At 36.0% G+C, this 19,174-nt stretch overlaps 1 long non-coding RNA gene across 2 annotated transcripts in view; it reads left to right on the top strand.

Moving 5' to 3' along the window:
* LOC144284423 (uncharacterized) overlaps nucleotides 1–18,890 on the top strand; it is a 302,816-nt gene extending 283,926 nt beyond the window's left edge. For both annotated transcript variants that reach the window (XR_013352779.1, XR_013352778.1), the window contains 2 exons: nucleotides 326–416; nucleotides 13,526–18,890. This is a non-coding gene — a long non-coding RNA (uncharacterized LOC144284423). The remainder of the gene's footprint in view (nucleotides 1–325; nucleotides 417–13,525) is intronic.
* Nucleotides 18,891–19,174: the final 284 nt, after the last annotated feature.

Below are 19,174 nucleotides of genomic sequence, written 5' to 3'. Positions count from 1 at the left end.
CTCTAGTATCCTTCCTAATGGGGAGATTATCCTTATATATTTCTTTTTTTTTTTAAGATTTTATTTATTTATTCATGAGAGACACAGAGAGAGAGAGGCAGAGACACAGGCAGAGGGAGAAGCAGGCTCCATGCAGGGAGTCTGACTCGGGACTCGATCCGGAGTCTCCAGGATCACACCCTGGGCTGAAGGCCGCGCTAGACCGCTGAGCCACCGGGGCCGCCCGTCATTATATATTCCTGCCTTTTGGTCCTTAATATGCCAATATAATATAAGGAGAACTTTTGAAAGGCACATTGTGACTCACAGGATCTCTCTTCCTTAGGCAGTGTTGTGGATAAAGACTACCGTATCACTCTGGATCCCAGAAGATGACCTACAGCCAATCAGCAACTTACCTTAAGTGGTTATCTATGGTGAGCAAGAAGTGTACTTTTGTTGATATAAGCCACTGATATTTGTGAGGATGATTTGTTTCTGCAGCACATAACTTATTCTGATTAATACGTATGTACATACATATCACTGACTTCTGTTGTCTTTTGTGGTTCTTTGTATTCTAAGAGTAAAAATGGAGTTCCTGATTTTGTTTACACTGGCTTTAAAAAAACAGTAAATTGAATTATTTTATTGATTAATGAAAGGTGTATATGAAATTTTATGAATTAGATGTTTCACTTTAAATCTTGTGCATTCACAAGGATTCTTGTGCATTCAGCTTCATTCTGTAAGATCTCATTTTTCAAGATGTTAAGAAAATAAGGTACAGATTCTACTGGTGATTTCATGATTAAAAATTAATATAATTAAGAAAGAAGTTGAATATCAGCGTGCCAAGCACTCTTTTCTTTTTTTTTTTAAGATTTTATTTATTTATTCATGAGAGACACAGAGAGAAAGAGAGAGGGGCAGAGACACAAGCAGAGGGAGAAGTAGGCTCCATGCAGGGAGCCCGATGTGGGACTCCATCCTGAGACTCCAGGATCACGCCGTGGGCGGAAGGCAGGTGCTAAACTACTGAGCCACCCAGGGATCTCCCAAGCACTCTTTTTTAAATATGTTTGAACCACTACAGAACATTCAAGGCTATTTTTATAATTGCTCTTTTAACTATATGATATATACCCAATCTTTTAGTCTTTCTAATCTTTTAGTCTTTCTAATCTTTTTCATCATTAAGTATGATGTTAACTGTGGATTTTTTAATATTTTATTTATTTACTTATTCAGAGAGAGAGAGAGAGAGAGAGAGGCAGAGACACAGGCAGAGGTAGAAGCAGGCTCCATGCAGGGAGCCCGACGTCGGACTCGATCCTGGGTCTTCAGGATCACACCCCGGGCTGCAGGCGGCGCTAAACCGCTGCGCCCCCAGGGCTGCCCTGGATTTTTTATATATGGCCTTTATATTATGTTGAGATATGTTCCCTCTAAACCTACTTTGTTAAGACTTTCTATCATGAACAAATGGACTTTGTCTAATGCTTTATCCGCATCTATTGAAATGATCATATGGTTTCTATCTTTCTTTTGTTATTGTGTTGTATCACATTGATCGATTTGTGAATATTGAACTATCCTTGAATCTCTGGAATAAATCACACTTTATCATGGTGAATTATTTTTTTAATGTATTGTTGGATTCAATTTGCTAATATTTTGTTGAGGATTTTTGCATGTATGTTTATCAAATATATTGGCCTGTAGTTGTTTGGTTTTATTGTTTGGGTTTTGGGGATTTTTTTGACACTTTAAAATTTAAATTCAATTTTCCAACATATAGTATAACAACACCCAGGGCTCATTCCATCAAGTTCTCTCCTCATTGCCTATCACCCAGTTATCCCGTCTCCCCACCCACCTCACCTTCTGCAACCCTTTGTTTGTTTCCCAGAGTTAGCAGTCTCTCATGGTTGTCTCCTTCTCTAATTTTTCCCACTCAGTTCCCCTCCTTTCCCTATAATCCCTTTTACTATTTCTTATACTCCATATATGAGTGAAACCATATGATGATTGTCCTTTTCCAATTGACTTATTTGACTCAGCATAATACCCTCCAACTCCATCCACATTGAAGCAAATGGTGGGTATTCATATTGTTTTGTTTTATTTATTTATTTTTGTAGTGTCTGTATCTGGTTTTGGTATCAGGGTAATGCTGGTCTCATTAAAAAAATTGAAATCTCTTCTATTTTTGAAACAATTTTTTAAAAATATTTTATTTATTTCTTTATTTATTTATGGGGGTTAGGGAGAAAGAAAGGGAGAGAGAGAGAATCTCAGGCGGACTCCAGTCTGAGCGCAGAGCTTGACACGGGGCTTGATCCTAACACCCTGGGATCATGACCTGAGCCAAAATCAAGAGTTGGACACAACCAACTGAGACACCCAGGCACCCCTATTTTTGGAACATTTTAAGAAGAAAAGGTATTAACTCTTCTTAAATGTTTGGTAGAATTTACCTGTAAAGCCATCTGGTTCTAGACTTTTGTTTTGGGGAGTTTTTAATTACTGATTCAATTTAATTGCTAGTAATTGGTCTGTTCAAATTCTCTATTTCTCCCTGATTTGGTGTTGAAAGGTTATATGTTTTTAGGAACTTAAAAATTTTTTCTAGATTGTCCAATTTGTTGGCATATAATTTTTCATACTATTGTCTTAAAATCCTTTGTATATCTGTGGTATTGGTTGTTACTTCTACTTTCATTTTTTTAAGATTTTATTTATTTATTCATGAGAAACACACAGAAAGAGGCAGAGACATAGGCAGAGGGAGAAGCAGGGTCCCCATGGGGAGCTTGATGTTTGACTCAATCCCAGGACCCTGGGATTCAGGCCCTGAGCCAAAGGCAGACGTTTGACTGCTTAGCCACCCAGGCGTCCCTAATTTTTTATTTTGTTTATTTGAGTCCTCTGTCCTTTTTTTTTTTTTTTTTTTTTTTTTAATGAGTCTGGGTAAAGGTCAATTGATTTTATTGACCTTTTCAAAGAACCAGCTCCTGGTTTCATTGATCTGTTCTATTGGTTTTAGTCTCTCTTTCATTTATTTCTGCTCTAGTCTTTATTATTTTTTTCTTCTACTGGCTTAGCTTTCTTTGTACTTTTTTTTTCTAGCTTCTTTAAATTTAAAGGTAGGTCTTTATTTTTCTTTCTTCTTGAGGTAGGCATGTATTGCTATAAAATCTCCTCATAGAATAGATTTTGCTGTGTCTCAAAGATTTTTGGACCATTTTCATTTCCTTTTGTCTCCATGTATTTTTTAAATTTCTTCTTTGATTTCTTCATTGACCCATTCATTATTTAACAGCATGTTATTTAACCTCTATGCATTTGTGTACTTCCCAGATTTCTTGTAATTGGTTTCTTGTTTCATAATCTTGTGGTAAAAAAAAAAAAAAATTCATAAGATTTCAATCTTTTAAAATAGGTTGAGACTTGGAGGCACCTGGGAGGCTCAGTTGGATAAGTATCTACCTTTGGCTCAGATCATGATCTCAGGGTCCTGAGATCAAGCCCCACATTGGGCTCTCTGCTCAGTGGGGACCGGGCCTGCTTCTCCCTTTCCCTCTTCCTTCTGCTTCCCAATTGTGCTCTCTGTGTCAAATAAATACATGAAATCTTAAAAAAAAAAAAAAAAAAAAATCCCTGGGCGGCTCAGCGGTTTAGCGCCTACCTATGGCCCGGAGTGATCCTGGAGTTCCGGGATCAAGTCCCACATCGGGCTCCCTGTGTGGAGCCTGCTTCTCCCTCTGCCTGTGTCTCTGCCTCTCTCTCTCTCTCTCTCTGTGCATATGTTTCTCACGAATAAATAAAATCTTTTTTAAAAAAATCTAAAAAAAAATTATTGAGACTTGTTTTGTGACCTAACATGTGATCTATTCTGGAGAATGTACTACGTACACTTGAAAAGAACCTGTATTCTAAAAAAAAAAAAAAAAGAAAAAAAAAAAAAAAAAACCTGTATTCTATTGTTTTAGAATAGAGTGTGCTGAATATATCTGTTAGATACACCTGGTACAATGTACCATTAAAAGCCACTGTTTCCTTGTTGATTTCCTATCTGGATTTTCTATCTATTGATGTGAGTGAAGTGTTAAAGTCTAGTATTGTATTACTATTGATTTCTTCTTTTATGTCTGTTAATAGTTGCTTTGTGTATTTGGGTGCTTCCACATTAGGTGCATAACTATTTACAATTGTTATATCTTCTTGGATTGTTCCCTTTATCATTATATAGCGCCCTCCTTTGTCTCTTGTTACATTCTTTACTTTAACGTCTATTTTGTCCAATATAAGTATTGCTACCTCAGTTTTCTTTTTGCTTCCACTTACATGCTTAATGTCTTTCTGTACCTTCACTTTCAATCTGCATGTATTTTTGACATGAAGTGAGTCTCTTATAGGCAACATATAGATGAGTCTTGCTTTTTTATACATTCAGTCACCCTATATCTTTTAATTGGAGCATTTAGTCTACTTACATTCAAAATAATTATTGATAGGTATATATTTATTGCCATTTTGTTACTTGTTTTATGGTTGTTTTTGTAGTTCTCTCTTTTTTTCTGCTCTAGCTCTCTTCTCTTGTGATTTGATGGCTTTCTTTACTGATATGCTTGTATTCCTTTCTCTTTATTTTTTGCATAGCTAGTGCTGGTTTTTGATTTGTGGTTACCATTAGGTGTATATATAACATCCAATGCATATTGTAGTCATTTATTAAGTTGACAGTCACTTAAGTTTGAACCCATTCTAAAGTCACCAAAATATATACTCCTCCTCCTCCACATTTTATTATTTTTTTTTATTTTTTTTCCTCCTCCACATTTTAGATTTATGGTGTCATACTTTACATCTTTTTATTTTCCAAATCCCTTGACTGATTTTTATAGATATATTTATTTTACTGCTTTTGTGTTAAACTTCCACACCAGTCTTATGTGATTAATCTACTTTTATTATGTTTATATTTACCTGTGAAATTCTTTGCTTTCACAATTTTCTTATTCCTTCTTATAACCTTTCTTTTCCACTCAAAGAATCCCCTTTAACATTTCTTTCAAGGCTGGTTTACTGGCAATGAATTCCTTTAAATTTCATCTGTCTGGGAAACTCTTATCTTTCCTTCTTTTCTGAATGACAGCCTTGCTGGATAAAGTGTTCTTGGCGAGAGTATTTTTTTCCTTTCATCACTTAGAATATATCATGCCACTTTCTTCTGGCCTACAAAGTTTCTGCCGAAAAATCAACTGATAGCCTTATGGGGTTTCTTTTGCATGTAACTGTTTTCTCTTGCTGCATTTAAAATTCTGTTTTTCATTAGTTTTTGCCAATTTAATTATGTGTCTTGGTGTGGATCTCCTTGGGTTGATTTTGTTGGGAGCTCTCTGTGCCTCTTGAATATGGATGTCTTTTTCCTTCCCCAGATAAGAAAGTTTTCAGCAATTGTTTTTTCAAATAAATTTTCTGCCCCCTTTCTCTCTCTTCTTTCTCTGGGATCCCTATAATGGAATGCTATGCTTGATGATGTTTCTGAGTTCCCTTTACCTATTTTCATTTATTTTTTTAAAATCATTTTTTATCATGTTTATCATTCTTTTATCTTTTTTACCAATAGATATTTAAAGATACCTGTTGCAGATTAGGTTTTCTGAGAAGCAGACTCTGAGATTGAGTTTACACACAAGACGTTTATTAAGGGTTGTCTGTGGAAAGGAGAAGAATCAAAAATAAACAGAAAGAGAAATTTAGCTCTGATGCAGCCAAATAACAGCTTTAGCTATCCCCAAGGGGGAATCTTGAGCTAGAAGGTCCCTTCAGACCAGTCACAAGTCATTCTGAGATCAGCCATTGCCTGTAATCTAATCAGGAAGGGTTGTGATCTTGGGCAAAGAGGCTTTCAGGAGTGAAGAGGACTAAATAGCAAAGACTTTCCCAACAGCAGCTAGAATAACAAGTATTTCACTGAAGAGGACCTGGGCAACACATCACAGTGTCCATTATAGCCCTTTTCTTAAGCCACTTGTAGAACAATTCCTACATAATATTTGAATCCAGTGGAACACTTTTCTTAAGGAAACTTATAAGAGAGACATCAATGGAAAAAACTACAGCCTCTAGCATTCTAGTAGGTCTCAAAACCAAAACTAATATTGATCCTTTTCCTCCTCCATACCTGCCCCCATGGCCATTTCATTCATGTGCCATTGTACCAGTATGAGAATGACTAATGGCAAAAGCTGTCTCACATCAGTTGGCCAAATCTTTTTGTCAAGTTGTTGTCTCTTCCCTGGTGGATGCTCACTCACTGCAGGGAATTATCTATCATGTGATAGAAATATTCACACTTTGTGCCCATTCCTTTATTTCCAAACTGATACATTTAGCCCAAACCTACTCTTCCAATCTTCTACTCTTTCTCATTCTTGGACTCTGACAGAGGAGACCAGGCTGTATAACATGTACCTGAATAACCAAGCAATTCACTACTATCCATGAGTGCTAATATTTTCTATATACGTGCCACTTCTCTTTTCACACAAAGTTAACAAACACATTAATCTTGGTACTGTCTCCCAGTGTCCACTCATAAGTTGGACTGTGTTGCAGATGCCTGACATTTTCAACTTGTATCCATTGAACTAACCCAATTGTGAACCAGACAGAGGCTTAGTTCAAAGATTCTCCGCATGTCTATAGGTATAAGCTAATGGAGAAGTACTACTTCAACAGTGGCAAGTGACATGAGTGTCTTGGGTACTTGCTCCTATGCCATCTAGTACTGCTTTTGCTTGAACCTGAGTATGCCACCTCCACATACCAGTAGATTGTTGTTGGGCCTGCCCAACCTTATGACTTGGTAGTTCTGACAGAAACCAACTTACAATAAGTAGTTATGGCTATCAGGTCACTCAGTATTTGCATTCATTTCCTATGGCTGCTGTCACAAATTCTCACAAATGTTAAGCTTAAAGAACATATGTGTATTCTCTCATACTTTTGGAGGCTAGCAGTCCAAAATCAGTAACTTTGGGCCAAAATCAAGGTGTCAGCAAGACCACTCTGTTTAGAGGCTGTACAGAAGAATCTATTCTTTACCTTTCAGCTCCTGGCAGTGGCCATCATTCCTTGCTTTGTGGCTGCATCACCCTAATCTTTGCCTTCACAATTGCATTATCTCCTGTCCCCCTCCTATGAGTATATATGTCATTGTATTTAGATCCCACCCAGATAATCCAGAATAATCTTTCTACTTCAAAATTCTTAATTTAATTGCATCTGTTAAAGACTTTGCCTGTAAAAACATTCACTGGTTCCAGGAATTTGAATGTAGGTATCTTTAAGGGAGCAATTTTTCAGCCTACTGTAGTACTTCATTCACGGTCAGGCTTTATCTTTACCAGCATCCAGTAGCAGGCCTGGAAGTGGTTTTGCAAAGATATATAATTGTCAGCTAAAGATACCATGACTTTGCTCTAGAAACCTAGTAGTCTAAATTGTGACTTTCTCATTTGAACAGCACCTTTTCCTACTGCTACAATGACTAGTGCCATAGGGTTTGCAGGGTCATGACCCAACAGGCAGGGAAGCTTGCAGCACAGACTAGACCTGCTGCAGGGCCATTTTCCTGCTCTGAGAGGCGTTCAAATATGTCAAATATGTCAGTGTTTAGAATCATCCAGATTATGCATCAGATCATTATTCCTAGGTATGCTTCCTAGGTATTATTCCTAGGTATTATTCCTAGGTATGCTGCCTCAAAATCCAAAGAATTCAACAGGAAGCACAAAGGTGCTGTGCTTCCTTTGCCATACTGGAAATGAAAGATGAAATTATTTGTTTTGTCATTTGCCTTTGATGAGATATTGAAGCATGCCCCTAATCCCTGGACCCCTAAAAATTTTACCAATGAAGTAGGCTTCTAAATCTTTATAGAGCTTATCTCTCACATTCTTACCAAGGTTTCCAACACTCTAGCCAGCTTTGGCACATCCTATCCGATCAGCATTAAGTCATGGATCAATGTGATGTCATGCAGAATGTCCAGACAGAACAGATCTCTTGGGGCTATATTATAGTAAAGGATAAGAGAAATAATGTAGTCATGTAGCAAAATGGTAAATATATACTGTTGGCCTTTCTATATAAATCCAAACTATTTCTGATCCTCTTTTTTTTTTCTAGGAATGAAAAATAACTCATTTGTCAAATCAGTGGCTGCATATCATGTAGCTGAGGTCATATTAATCTCTTCTAGCAAAAAATAGAGCATACAATACATGGCATAGATGTAATTGAGGATTTCTTTTAATTGATTTGGTGGTAGTCATTTTCTAGGATCCTTCTGATTGTTGCTTGGGCACCAAACTGATAAGTTAAATGGAGATATGATAGAAATCACCAGTCTTAAACCCTTTAGATCTCTTAGAGTGGCACTAATTGTTATAATCCTTCTGGAGCAAAATATTTGTTTTGATTTCTTTCTTGACTGGACTGGGGAAGAAAGGAGGGCAGTTTCAAAGACTTTCATTTGGCCTTCCCAACTGTGATAGATTTTATTTCCCAAAAGAACCCAATGATGGTGTTTTGCCAAATACAAATTATTTATATTCTGAATATACAATCAAAAACCATAGAAACGACCTTTAGGTAGGTTCACAGAACCAGTGGACCCACTATGCTTGGATGTTTACCATAATTTCACTTTTAACCTGTCTTATATATGCCTCAGCTCTAGCAGGAGCCTGTAATGATGTTTTCAGTCTCAAGGTATTAGCAACAACTCGGATTTTGTGCCTTATAGATCTTGAAATGTTTGTGCATTTCTTTTTCCCTACTGTGTAATTTCACCCAAGAAAATGGTTATAAATCCCATTGTGGAAGGATGGAAATCTTTACCTAGCACGCCTGCCATAATTTTTCAGGGTCATTATTCCAGGGGGAGTGGCCTCTTCTTTAAGAGTGGGCTCCAGATCCAAAAAGTAGCTCAGGTTATAGAAATTGGGAAGGAAATTATAGCCTTATATTGGAGAAATTGTCCTGAGACTTATAATCACCCACCTTTAGTTTCTCATAAAAATGAGTATATCCTTATTTTCTACTCACTTATTTTATCTCTAGAGTCATCGTGTTCTATTAAATTTGCAAAGCCCTGCTTCTCCTTCTACTTTACCATTAGATATGAACATTTCATCTACTTAACTTCTAATAGTTAACTCTACCAAATTGCCTCTATTTTTCCAGTCTTATCATCCCTATTGCTATCAGTGATCCTAATTCTCTAATATCTTCTCATTGTCAACCTTGTCCTACAGAGGAAAACGAGCACTACTAATTTTAGCAATGCTGGTCACCCTTTCAATGGCACATTTCTTATAGCTTTAATAAATGTTCTACCTTCTGGGTCTTTGCATGGCACTTAATCACCTGTAATATCTCTTTGCCTTACATAGCATGCCCACTTCCTTGAGCCTTTAAACAGTTTTTGCTCTCTGCCAAAGTGATATCTGGCACTTCAACTTAAGTTAGCATAGGTCATTGATTATTCAATGCTTCTTGGAGACATCCTAAAAGTAAATTTATACCATCTCCTAGTGTTATTACCAAGGTGTTAAATCTAGTATTCTGGGAGAGGGGTTTTAAATTAATAAACTTTCCCTTATCCAATCTTATGCACTGGCTGTTTTGGTCAAAAGCCCTCAAAATTAAAGACAACACATATTTTCTTGGCTTTTGTTGGCACACTGCTGACAAGATCTTCAGAGTCCATCCAAAAGGATAGAGTCATTTTCCTCCTTTATCAGATTCAGCACATTCCTAACTCAGCTATTCTGTGATGTAGCCTAGATATAGACCCAGTAATTTAGTAGGGAATTAAAACAGATCCTGAGGAAAGAACAAGTCTTGCATGGAAAAAGCTTCTATATTATCTCCAAGCAAAACAGAGTTGGTCATTTCAATAGGGAAGGGTGAGTCATGTTAGCATCCCACAATCCTTCAAATTACCATTTCTTCCATATTTATTAGACTCATGATACATCACAAAAGCTAATTCAGTCCTTTCATTGGCATGCCATCCAAATCACTACTGATAAAAGTTCTAACAATTAGATAGGGGGGCTAGATAGCTAGGAGCTATTTCTGTTCTATAGGGTCCTCATTGCCAGCAGACAGTAAGTGATGCAGTTCCACATTCCCATCTTAGCACCTGCTTTCTTAAAACATTCCTGTTATTAAGTATCACAGGTCAGTTTGGGCTCTCTATGAAGCAAATTCCTAAATGGAGTTTAGTAGGCAGGATGTTCATTAAAAAGTGCCTTTGGGATCAACACCTGTGGAACAGAAATTGATCCATTCAATTTCTGTTGAAAGAATTTCTATTGTTTTAGATCATGACCATAGGACTAATTTAAATGTTATCAAATGTATAAGATTTTACCAGAGAAAAAGAAAAATACTGGAAAATTTGACAAGTCCCTTTCAATGTTTACATATTACATTAAACCTTAAAAATTTACTTTGTTTTGAATGAATTTTCAAAACCTTGACTGATGTGCATAAAGAATTTTCATAGCAGAATTAAAAGAAGCTACTAGTAGAGTAGCATCTGGATGGCTCAGTTGGTTAAGTGTCCATCTCTTCATCTCAGCTCAGGTCTTGATGCCAGGGTTGTGAGGTCAAGCTCTGCGTTGGGCCCTCACCCAGTGGAGGAGGGCAGTTTCCACTCAGTGTGGAGCTCACTTTAAAAAAAGAAAAAGAAATAAAAAGAAGCTACTCGTAGAAATATCAGAGGAATAAAAAGTGAATTTACCTATCCTTTTAACATATAGTTATTGAACAGCTACTATGCACCAAATCTTGTTTTAGACACTAGGAATATGTTGGTGAACAAAACAGAAAAAGATCTCTGTCCCCAAGAAGATGAGGGAGGCAGAAAATAAACATACTACATAAGTAGCAGACTGAGTCTGGTGCAGGGCTCGATCCCAGGACCCTGAGATCATGACCTGAGTGGAAAGCAGATGGTTAACCCACTGAGCCATCCACGTGTCCCATGATGATAGTCTCAAATGAATGAGGTATATTCATTGTAAGCATCTATGAGTTTAAGTTTAAGCAGAGACTTGATGGACAGATGAACTATGGTATACATTTGTCCTCAAGCCCCAATTCTCACAGGATGATATAGAGGGCCCAGATGAGTCCATGGACAGTGGGTTGCATTAGAGCAAAAAATCCCTAAGCTTAGGGTATCCTGATCTTTTATAATGAGCAGTACTCGTGCTTGACTTTTATCCCATGGGGAGACACTATTTCTATCTTTCCAGGTTGGTTGCTACACACACATCCTTAAAACATATTCTAGAACAAAGGGAGTCGGTGTCTCTTCTCACAAAATTTACAGAAATGCTATAGGCCCATAAGGAATGGTCTTTTTGTGAATGAGACCTTATTTAACAAGAGCAATTCATGGGAGCAATGAGATTTAAAGCCTAATTGGAAAAGATAATGGAAGGAGAAGACTTAGAGACAATAATTACATATAGAAAATTCTTTTACAAAAGCTTCATGCAAAGGAGGGCAGATAAGTAGGATAACAGAAGAGAAATGCATTCAAAGAGAATGCATTTTAAGGTCATTTTAATGTCTTTTTGGTTTTTAAGATGGAAGAGACAAAAGTATTTGTGTGCTGATGAGAATGACCTATTAGAGAAGGAAAAATTGGTAATTTGGGAAAGGGGATGCAAAATTACTGAAATAGTGCCTTTGGGTAAAGAAATTAGATGAGATTTATTTTAAAATGTAGGTCTCAACCTTAAGATTATAGCTTAAGGGGGAAGAGATCATAAGAACACAGATAGAATAAATGAATAGATGTGGTGGTGAGTTTGTGGAAGCTTCCTTTTGATTGCTTCAATTTTCTCAATGCAGTAGGAACCAAAAGCAAAAGCCAAAATTGAAAATCAGATGTGTTGGAGATTTGAGCAGAGATGAGTAAGTATAAAATAGTATTATACAAGAGTGGGAGAACACATGGACCAGAAAACTATACTATGATTGTCAAGGAATTCACCTAAGTCCCCTAACCATGAATTTGAAGTTAAATCACTCAGCATGGTTTTCTTTTCCCAGTCTTGAATTAGTGGATTAAGTGGATGGTGTTTTAGATTTTTCCATCTTCCTGCTCCTTCCCATCAACTACACTGTCAAGATAGCAAGACAATGACAAATACATAGGTTCTGGTTTATCTTTATGCATTCTAATTTTACTTGTTTTTCTTACCTTCAAGCTTTTTTCTCCTAATTGTTGGTCCTGCAGACCTACAGTGACTCTTAGCCACCCCCAGAGGCAAACACTAGAGCCTTCCATAGACTCATTCACTAGTTCTTGCAAAAGTGTAAAATCTGATCTGTATAATAAATGTCCTTGTTTTATATTGCTCACAGTATTTCTGTTTACTTAATTGAACCTCAGCCGAGCTTGGTAGCTTTTTATATTCTCCCACAGATCTTCTGAAACTGTGTCTGGAGGTCAGCTAGGTGTTATCTTTGTTTGTCATTATTGGTTGTAATTACTCTCCCTATTCTTCCCTAAATTCTGTCCCTCATCTCATTATAAAATCTCATGTTATATTATATCACCCACTACCTTTTTTATTGCTTTCATCTCGATGCTTTCATTCCTGGTTCACTGTCACTCCCTCCAATGCCAAGCCAGCCTCTTTTTCTTCCTTCCTTCCTCCTCTCTCTCTCTCTTTCATATTCTTTAAACATTTTTGGTTTTTGATATATTTTCCTCACTGAAGTATACTCTATACAATAAAATGTAAAGATTAAGGTGTGCATTTAAATTAGTTTTGTCAGATTATACATCCATGTTACCATCACCAAATCAGATATAGAGCTTTTATATCATTCCAGGAAATTCACCTGTGTCCATTCTCAGTCAGCATCCACTACCCACCCTACCACACAGACAGGACAATAGCTTTTCAGGTTTCTCTCATATTAGATTAGCTTTGCCTGTTCTTTGTAGTTCATATAAATGGAATTATATGTATTCTTTTGCATTTTGCATTTGCATTCTATCACTTACCATAATTTACAATCCAATATTAACTCTTGGTAAGTTCAATATCCATATAGATAATAGTTCTAATACCCTGTATTTTGAATGCCTTTCCTTCAATGATTTTTTTTTCTGACCCATCTTATCCATTCACTTCCACTATTAACCCTAGCCTGGTGGTTACCAATAATAGAATCTTTACCTTAAAATCTTAATTCCATGTATCCCATTCTCCAGTCACCACCACACAACTCTCCAGCCAACACATTATTATATCCTCACTGCAACAATCCTTCAATTTTATTAGAGAAAATAATTCATTAATACTATTACCATTTATTTTTCCTCATCTCCAAAATGTCCTCTTCCATCTCCTTGCCCATTTTAAATTATCCTGGCCATCATTATAACCACCCTCTTGCCTATCCTCTCCCTTGACACCTTCTCATTGCCTCCAAGATTGACAAGACAGGTGACCCGCAGAAGATGAAGATTTTCTCCGTGGAGCTACACACATACCTGGCACAGAACTTGGAGAAACTAAAGGTGATTAGGAAGAATTTCATGCTGCCCCATGAAAATAAGATGAGCCAGGAGAGCAGTGAAACTATGGTACTGGCACACTTCACTGACCTTCAGAGCATAATGGCTACCGCTTCGCTTTTGTATTTCAAATCCCATGCAAATTATTCTTGTAGCCAACCTTCCCCAAAAGCCTTACAAGGAAGAGAATTCTGAGATTCATAGTTCCACTTTAGCTCAATTGGCCCAGTACAAAGCAACCACAGGATCTCTTGAGAGAACTGTAGGGAAAACAAGGTTCTTAAGAGAAAGCCAAGTTTCTTTTAGAGCAAGAGGATAAAAGGAACATTTAGAGAAACTATGACAAGGCATAAATTTAGGTAGGAATAGCAAAAGTGTTTCTGTAGATAGAGAGGCTTTGGTGATTAGGACAAAATAAAGAATGCAACCAGTTAATTGGAAATTAGAATGCAAGTATGGAGGATGAGGTGGGATATTGATGATTTTGAAACCACATATATAAGTATAATGGGGTTAGTGAGAATTAGTTCTGTTGGACTACAGACTGACCATGGTAGAGAGGCTCTGGTGGTTGAGGATAGAAATATTGAATGTCTGAGAGCTACCTTTCAGATACAAAGAGGCCTGGGCTGATGATTTTACTCCAACCTCAAAGGAACTAACTTGATAGAAGTGAACAGATCAAGGGAAGTCAGGCTTTCCCTTATCCCATGTTTAATTTTTACAAGAGCCACTATTTCATAACTTATTTGTTTTCAGCTTAATTTTTCACCAAGATTCCCATAGACTCTTTTTCCTCTACGGTATTTACATTTTGAAACTATTTTTTAAATCAAATACATTGGCATTTTTTAGTCAATCAAAGATTTAACTGCCAATCAAAAGTGTAGATCTTCATAAATCAGTCACTGTTGTCACAAAGAAGAGACAATCAACATTCTAACTGGTCTGAGAAAGTTCATAGAGGAAATATTTTTTTCATTTGCTTAGATTCTAAAAATATTGAAAATAGTGTAGGCTTCAGTTGAACCTGGTAGGCTAAAAAAAAGAAACTCCACTAAATCACATCATTAAATAAATATTTAAAGTTATTAATCTTCAAAGAAAAATGGGACATGAAATATCATTAGATAAATTATTTTAACAGAATTCTAGAACCTGAAAAGTTCCATGATTTATTCTCTATTTATGCACGTTAAACCTTCAGCAGTAGCCAAAATGGAAGAATTCCAGTTCTCTTTCTTTCAACTGGTTCTCTAGCCTTGGCTTGGTTAACATTTTTTTCCAAAGCAACAACAACAAAAACATTAACTTTTAAATTTTTAAATCTTCAGTATAGCTAAAATGTAACACTTTTCAAATCTATTCTCTGTTATATTTCATATAACACTTTTCCTATCTATTCTCCCTACCTTCCTTGGTCCAACCAAATTTAAGACTGAGATACTTTATGAAAACTGGGAATCTTCTACCTTCATCAGTTTTAGTATCTCTATACTCCTTTACCCTGAACTTCAGCCACAAAAACCATAAGGCTTTTCTCACATTTTGTTTTACCTTTTGAGGCTTTGCTTTACTCATTTTCTCTTTCTGGACTTACCTTCTTTCCATTCCTTAATTAAATCTATGAACACACTCTCCAGTCTTAAATAAAATACATACCACCTCCTCCATGAGTCCTTCTGTGAACTCAAAATCTAGACCAATTGTTCTATATTTAATGCACACATGGTATTTTGCTTGTACTTCACTTTGGCAATTAACAAAACTTAATACATATTTATCATGCCTCGTAGACCTTACATTACTGGAAAAGAAAACAATGTCATATTATTCATCTGTGAATCACTAGTGCCTTGAAGATGGTAGCTGCTTTAGTAAATGAATATTGAATCTGGAATGGTGGTAGGTATGTTTTTTCATCTTCAAGTTGGTCACAATATTTTGGGAGCAGAAAGTCAGGTTGATTTATGGTAGTGGTCCTAATCTGAGGGAAGACTTCCAAAGGCACCCAAAAATGCTGATGAGAGTCTGTAATTCATCTTATATCCTACTCCTGTCATCCCCCTCCAGCAAATGGTAATAGTAAGAATAACACTTATTGAATGCTTGATAAATACCTAACAGGATCCTGATTGCTTTACTTATTTGTTTCTAGTGCTCTTTTAAAAAGTTTTTATTTCTATCAAAGTCATACTGGTTTAAAGGTAAAAATCAAATTATAGTTGAAAATATATTTCCAAATACAGTCTCTTATTTTACCTATCTCTACCTTCCTCCTGTCCTGATTCCTAGAAGTAACCACTGATAACTTTTAATCTATTTCCTCTGATATCCAACCTCCATATTTTCAGCTAATATGCTCATGACATTATTTATTTCCTGATTTTTCAATTTTAGTTACCATCTATTGATTTCCTGTATTTCTGAGGATTTAATCCCTTTATAGTGCCATTTCTTATATTTTGCCAACATCCATCCAGCAGAATGTTTTGACAATGTTCATATCTAAGCCAAATAGTAAACTATAATTGTGTCTTTTTCTGTACATGTTTTTGCTGGAACCTATAAATTCCTTACTTCTTTGCTTGCTTAGTTTAATATATACATTTTAATTTTTTCCCCAAATGCTCCACAGTTATATGCCTTGACACAGGTCTTTTAAATTTACTGTGCAAGGCTCTGAAAGTGTGTGTTAAATCTAAGGCCTCATATGCTTTCTTTCCCAAATGTGACTGGATGCATACAATTTACCAGTTTTTAGTGATTTTGTGAAAGACTTAAGAGAATTGTCAAGTGCAGGATCTTATCATTGTAAAATTTCCACAAGTAAAAGCATTTAGGGCAGAAAAAGGAATTAGAATGTATTTTTTGCCCAATTGACTCTCCAAGCACAGGCTGGCCTCTTATTTTCATTTTTATTTGGCACTTATGCAAACATGCTATTTCACATGGTTTCCATTTTCTAATTTGATATTTTAAAAAAAGAAAAAGAAACTTTGAAGAATCTAAGCTGTTTTCCTTTAACACTTTCTCATTTTTTCTGGGTCTCAGTTTCTCCATTAAAAATAATTAGTCTTTTTCTTCAGTTAAATTCTGTTGGGTAAATAAAATATATATACAAGTCTCTGAATATATTAATCTATCACAGTAAGCAGAGTAATGGTCCCCAGGGTTGTCTATGCCCTAAGCTCCAGAGCCTAGAGTGAATGTGTTATATTACATGGCAAAGGGACTCTGCAGATGTGACTAAAGTAAGGATCTTGAGATGGGAAGATCATTCTGAATGATCTGGATGGGCTCAATATAATCATAAGGATTTTTATCAGAGGAAGACAGGAGGGCTAGAATGAAAGGAGGGGATATGATGATGGAATCAGAAGTTAGAGAGGAGAAATATGCTCTGTTGCTGGCTCAGAAAATGGAGGAAAGGATCATGGACCAAAAAATGTAGGCAGCCTCTAGAAGCTAGAAAAGTAAACATTCTCCCCTAGAGCCTCTGGAGGGAACCAGCTTACTTTTAGACCTCCAGAACTATCAGAAAATACACTTGCATTATTTCAAGTCACCAAAATTGTGTTTTCCTGTTGCAGTAGCAATAGGAAATAATATATTAGTTTATAGCACATCAGTTTTAGAATTGATATTAATCTGACTTTGACACATAATTATAATGTAGGAGTTATTGAACAATTTTGTAATAATCTCTTTTTAGAGATATATACTGAACTTTCACTATATCCGGGGATATAGAACCCAGAGGTGTGAATATAAAAAGAATTGCTATGGAAAAGAATGCCCAGTTTATTTTTCCCTGTCCACTGCTCACCTCGGACAAGAGTCCAGTCAGGCACACAGTGCCTCCAGCAAAGACAAGCCTTTAATGCTACAGAGTAATAGTTAATACATAGGTCTCAGAGCCAGACTGCCTAGGTTCAAATGCTGACACTACCACTTGCCAGCTTTCTAAATTTACAAGCCCCTGTTTCCTGAATTGTAGAATAAAGAATAGAATTCCTTCCTTGTAGAGATTTTGTGAGAATTAAATAAATTAATCGATATAAACTACTTAGCACAATGCCTGGCACAAAATAGGTATAAGCACTCAACAAGGGTAAGTTATAATTAGTATTAGTTATCACTATTAATATTAAAATCAGTTTATTAAATTACTTAAAAGAAAACATATTCCAATTACTGCTGTAGCATTACTACTCTTTAGGACTATGTCCCCAGGTTCCCAAAAGGAATTCTATTAATGGCAATATTCAAGCTCCATTTGGGAAATTTTTTTCTTCCTTTTTTGTAATTCATGTGTTTTCCATTTCAGAAGAGTTAGTGACTTTCTAAACAATACTATTTCAACATCCATTAAATATTAAACAAAATAATAGAAATCTTATTGGTAAGTAGCAAGAGTCTGGAAATATTGCCTCCCACATTATGAAAATATGACAAATTGCCATCCATTCAGTAAGCCTACAAAATATCTACTGGTTGGAATAAATCATCCCTCTAAGCAACCTGAGAACTGGCTTTACTTCATGACTATTTTCTTATATGGCTCAGATCCTTTGCCACAGCTAACATTTTGGTGATAAAATATTTTAGGAATACTTCTTCCAAAGAAAGCAACTGTATCAGTAAGTTAAACTGCACTGTCAATTCTTAGAAAGAAAAAAAAAGAAAGAAAGAAAAAAGAAAGGAAGAAAGAAAGAAAGAAAGAAAGAGAAGAAGAAAGAAAGAAAGAAAGAAAGAAAGAAAGAAAGAAAGAAAGAAAAAAGAAAAAGACAAAAAAGGAGGGAGAAGGAAAAAAAGAAAAGAAGAAAGAACCAGAATGTTGTTTTGAAGGCTGGGATTTTAATCTGTTCTTATGGCACTGTGCCAAGTCTAGCTGTTTTCTGACATATTTTTAAGTTTGTACTTAATGTACCATGTCTATTTCTTATCAGTCAATTTGAGTGTTAATTGCTGGTGCATAATCTTAGCAACATTATTATTCCTGTTGATAAAATCTTCAGCAGAGAGCAACAGGACATTTCCCAGTTGTGAGTTCCATTACCACACTAGTTATATCTTCCCATTCTCTGGCTTCTGTAATTTACCACAGTATGTTCGAAACTTGTGTGTCCTAAGAATCATCAATAAAAATAGAAATGCTCAGGGTTCTCCCTTGGAGAATCTGATTTAGCAGGTCTGGGAGGTGAGGGCCAGAAAAACGATAATTTTAACTGATGAACCCAGTGATTTGGCAAATTAAAAATATTATATTTGTGATGTTGCAAGTCTGGTTTGTTTGTGTGTTTGTTTGTTTGTTTGTTTGTTTTAATCCCCTTAGAGGCCAGAAGGATTGAGAGTAAAAACATGAGAGGATTTGATAATCTTCCCTGGTTGAGTGAAAACATTCCTTTCCAGAACCTGAATACAGATCTCTGTAAAATCCTAGGGAACATATTTTTTCCCAGTCTGGCCACAAAAGCAATAAGACACTGTGAAGAGGCTAACACCAATTTTTAAAAATCTATTTTACAAATTCTTGATCCTTGTCCACAGTAACCTGGGGTA

This window comes from Canis aureus, chromosome 15, assembly GCF_053574225.1.
Source record: "Canis aureus isolate CA01 chromosome 15, VMU_Caureus_v.1.0, whole genome shotgun sequence".
NCBI classification, from domain to species: domain Eukaryota; kingdom Metazoa; phylum Chordata; class Mammalia; order Carnivora; family Canidae; genus Canis; species Canis aureus.
This window is presented reverse-complemented; position numbering and strand designations above follow the sequence as displayed.